This window comes from Ursus maritimus, unplaced genomic scaffold, assembly GCF_017311325.1.
Source record: "Ursus maritimus isolate PB19 unplaced genomic scaffold, ASM1731132v1 scaffold_2, whole genome shotgun sequence".
Classification (NCBI taxonomy): domain Eukaryota; kingdom Metazoa; phylum Chordata; class Mammalia; order Carnivora; family Ursidae; genus Ursus; species Ursus maritimus.
The window spans coordinates 366,566-371,095 of record NW_024424452.1 but is presented as its reverse complement, the minus strand read 5'-3'; positions in this window follow the sequence as shown (position 1 = coordinate 371,095).

The window sequence follows — 4,530 nt, the reverse complement described above, 5'->3', positions numbered from 1 at the left end:
ACCGCTCTTGCCTTCTGGGATGTGACCAAATTAGGAAGCTGGTGACTCACGTCTCTGCCCCAGCCTCACCTCCAGTTGGGCAGAGCATCCCCTCTCTTCTGGGGGTCAGCTGGTCTGGTTCTAACTTAAGCTCTGAGGGCAGGGAAGCCGTCAATTAGTCTCCGAATCAAGGCCTAGAAACCCAAGACTGTGGCAAGCTGGGGGGCCACCAAGGCCCTCAGGACCCTTCTGTGGGAATTGCTGCACAAAGGCTGACCCTGCATTGATTTTAAAATCCCCGTGGAGAACTTTTACTCAGCCACGGGGAAGGTCCTTGGGTCTTCTGCCGCTCCCAGCGGTGGGGGGTCTGCTCTAGCTTGGACAGAGCCCTGTGTCATTCCACCAGAGACCTCCCCGTCAGCCTCCCCGGTCCATCGTTCCCTTTACTTTCACAGCTGGAGAAATCAGGCTGGTGCATCTCAGGGAGGTGCTGGGCAACGAGCCCGGCGGTCTCCGACCTACCGCACCGTGACGGTTCCGGGTCGCACAGAACCCTTAGGGTACTGTGTGGTCTGCCCCAAGTCCTACTGCTGTTTGCCGCAAGGACCCTCTTCTCAGGCCTCGACTGTGTCGTCCGCGAAGTGAAGAGTGCGACTGGATATGCTCGTGACGTGGGGGCTGGTGTACCGGGGACACACGGATTCGGGGCCACTGGAACAGAAGATGTCTAACCAGAGCACGCACAACTGCGACAAAACCTGTGAATCCCAGAGCCTGTGCATTCAGACCCTCGGGCTCCGATGGGCCGGCCTCTGGCTGCAGGGTGACCCCACAGCGGCACTCGGCCTGGAATGCCGCGCAGCTGCACCGCTCCCCCCTGCACATGCCAGCTGGCCCTGTGTTCTCCTCCCCCTCCCTCGGCGCACGGAGCCACCGTCGCCCAGGGGCCAGCCCCTGAGCACGCCCAGCTGCTGCTCAGGAACCCAGTTTTGTGGAGGTGACAGACGTGTCCCCGGTACCACGACGTCCCCTGGGTGTGGTTTGCCGTGTGCCTCTGAAGCCTCAAGACATAAGCAGCCGCCACGATTCTGTAGATTAAAGTGTGGGACGGGGCCCAGCACGTGTGGCTTGTCTCTGCTCCCTGATGTGGGGGCCCCAGCAACTAAGGACCTGGGGGGACAGCAGCTGGGGCGTTCCTCCTGCCTTGTCCTGGATCCTCCGCTGGGCCCGGCCGCCCCTCTGGTGGTGTGGGCCTCTGCATGGCTGGCGGCCTCCACAGCCAGCCTCCCCACGTGGGCCCTAGAGGACCCGGGAGCGACTCCACCGGCCACCCGGGGTAAGCTGCCCGGCCAGAGGTCCCCTTAGGACCTGGTCTCAGTGGCAGGTGCTGTCACCTCTGCGTGTTTGGTGTAGTTCCAGCCCACCTGGACCCAGGGAGGGGACCCAGATCCCCCCTCCTGGTGGGGGAGAAGGTCAAAGAATTAGCAGTCATGTTTCTAAACTGCCCCTCCCCCAGGCTCCAGGAACACGGTCCTGACCCACCTGGGCCCTCCGGGGCCTTGGGTTTCTCCAGGTCCTTGGGAGGGGGGCCCTCCAGCAGTCTTGGGTGGCCGAGGCTGTGGGCCCACTTCTCAGTCTCCCCACACAGGGGGCCTCTCGGTCTCCTCCACAGCCATCTGCCCACCCCTCCAGCCCAACACACATGTTTGTTGAATGAATGCATGACTGACTCAACCCACACAAAAGGCCTTGTAGGGACAGTTTGGATCAGAATGAACTGAACCGCTGAGTCAAGGACCTTCGGGAATCTTAGATGGGGCAGGAAGTCTGAGCCAGAGACAGAGAGGACTTTGCCAGGTCCCAGTAGATGCCGGAGACCCCGGGCTCCAGGCCCCCGCATCGCTGCGTGTGTTACTTTGCTTTTGGGTGGGTCTTCGTTGTTTCCAAGTGCAAATCGTACGTGCTTCCAGAGGAAAGTGGCCTGGTCACACCTGCAGACGCCGAGGAGCCCCTACACTTCTCTGTCTAAATAGGTTGCATGGAAAACTTGACAAATTTAGACAATTCCAGTGTGAGCTCTCTAAATTAGCCAGTGTCTGTGGTGTGTTGTGTGTGGGGGGGTGAGGATGGCCAGGGACAATCTCAGCGATCCCTGGCCTGGGGGAAGGGGCAGGGGTAGACTCTGGGTGCCCCTGGCCTGAGACTGGGGCCACACCCTGGGGGCTGGATTTTCGATGCACTGGGACCCCGAGGCCTTGGTCCCAGGGGCCAGGAGGCTGTCCCAAGGGCCATTTGGGAGATGGGGCCGGGGGCCAGTGAAGCCTTGCCCAATCCAGGCTGCCCCCCAGCTCTCCGTGCCCAGCGCCCCCACACATTCCAGTCCAGGGCTGGCTGCCTCTGGGCTCCCTGTCCACCTCCATGGCCATCCCCGGTCCAGGCTCCTGGTCATCCGTCACCAGCCTCCTGTAGCTTACCTTCTTAAGAGTCCAGCCCCTGATGGGCCCCAGGGAGCCTGTAGATGGAGACTAGCACAGACCAGCCCTTTGCGCTGCACCCTTTCCTCTCCTGCTGTTCCCGCCTCCAGATCTGGGCAGCCCTGATTCTCACCCTCCCTGCATCCATGCCCCCTCCTTGGTGCTTGCCCCCTGAACTCCCCTGCACCCCATCTCCGATCCCAGAGGCCCCGTCTGCCCTGCTGTCCACTCTGCCCGGGCCTGGCACACAGTGGCCAGTCCCTAGACATCTGAGCGTGAAAGGAACCAATGGAGGAGTCTCAGGCTTCGGGGTGGGGCCTGAGTGCAGACCACCAACCTGCTGGGGGGGGGGGGTTCGAGCTTCTGCTGGCCTGGGGACACCCAGCCTCACCCTCCCTGCTGGGCCGCGTGGGGATGCAGGGAAGTTCCAGGCCTGGGCTCCGGAAGGAGCTGCGGGAGTCCGGGAACCATCTGGAATGGAATGCAGCCTGCCTGTGGACGTTGAAGCTTTGCTGTGCAGTGACCTTCAGTCCTGCCTCTGTCCCTCAGGGGGCTGCTGCTCCAGAACTCGGGGGCTTGAGCTATGGACCCCCAGAGGATCCTTGATGTGCTGGGGAGGAGAAGGGGGGGTCTTGGCTCTGGGCTGGCGCAGGGCCAAGCCACTGTCCTCACGGGGCTACCAGGAGGTGAGGCTGGGGCCTCCATGTCTGGCTCCCTCACCTACTCACTCAGCCGGCCAGTGCTGGCCAGGGCCCAGGGGGCTCCCTGCTGTCCTGCTCCAGGCCTCACGGGCACTGGGACCCAGCCACATCTCAGAGGTGCCCTAGCCTCCAAGGGGGGGCTGGTCCCACGGTGGGTGCACCCTCGACCCAGAGCCACCAGCAAAACAGCCCCTGGCATGTGTCGAGGACCGAGTGTGTGCTAGGCGTGTGCTGGCTACCACGGTCCCCACCATACAGAGCCCCTAACAGCCCGTAGGACCCATTGTGCAGATGAGGAAACGGAGCTTGGAGAGGGCTGACACCTCCGGGGGGGCCTCTCTCAGGCGCTGAAGGGCCCCCTCCCTTGTGCGAGCCTGTGTCTCCCGGTCCCGCTCAGGTGTGGTCTCCCTCGCCCACAAGCTGGGACCCGAGCCTGCCCCTGGTCATAAACCCTCTGCTTACGGGCCGGGCCGCCACCCCATCATGCAGGGCAGACACCAGGGGCGGTACAGTGGGCAGTGCCCCCAAGGTTCGTGGCCAGCCCCCTCGTCTGGGCCTCCACAGCCCCTGCATGGCCTGTCCTTGAGGCCACCCACCCAGCCACCTCAGCTTCTAGGCTGAGCTGGGGAGAGGGTGGGCTGAGCAGGGGGCCTGGCGTGTCCCACAAACACTGTCAGGACCAGGGTCTCATGGCAGATGGGCCCCGTCCGGGAGCCCCGATCTGGTGGGGCCTCGAGATGCTATACAGGCAGTGAGTTTCACAGTGTTCCACGAAGAAGGAAAATACAGCCCAGTCATGGCTTTGACAGGGCTGGGGGTGGGGCTGGGGGGAAGATGGGGGGGGTGGAGATAGGGGACAGGGGAGATGGGGGATGGGGATGCGGCGGGGGGAGGGGAGAGGGGGGCGGTTTCTTAGCCAGGGGCTGACCTGAGGCTGGAAGGACGTAGGAACTGCAGTGGAAAGTTTGGGGGACAGTAGTGCCGGGGCCAGCTGGACCCTGAGGGCAGACTCCCTGCTGGGAGCACAGCTCCCCACCCAGCTCCCTCCTGGTCAGCCCTGCTGAAAGTCCAGCAGCCCTCTTCTGGAACAGGCCGCAGACCTGGGCAGGAGCCGAGCTCCAAACAGGCCACTGAGGGTGGACACCTCACCTGGAGGTTCTGCCAGGCCCCCAGGTGCATTTGGGGCCCCTCACCCAGGGCTGCTCCAGTCCAACGGGTGCCCACCTCCGGCTAGGAGGAGCCCATGTCACCAGCACCCACCAGCCCCTCAGGTGTCTTAGGACTTGTGGGGAGGGCTTGCTGGAGCCTCTGCTCTGAGTGCAGGGCCTGGGGGTGGAGCAGCGTGGGGGAGGGAGCAGGGCGGGGGGGGGGGGGGG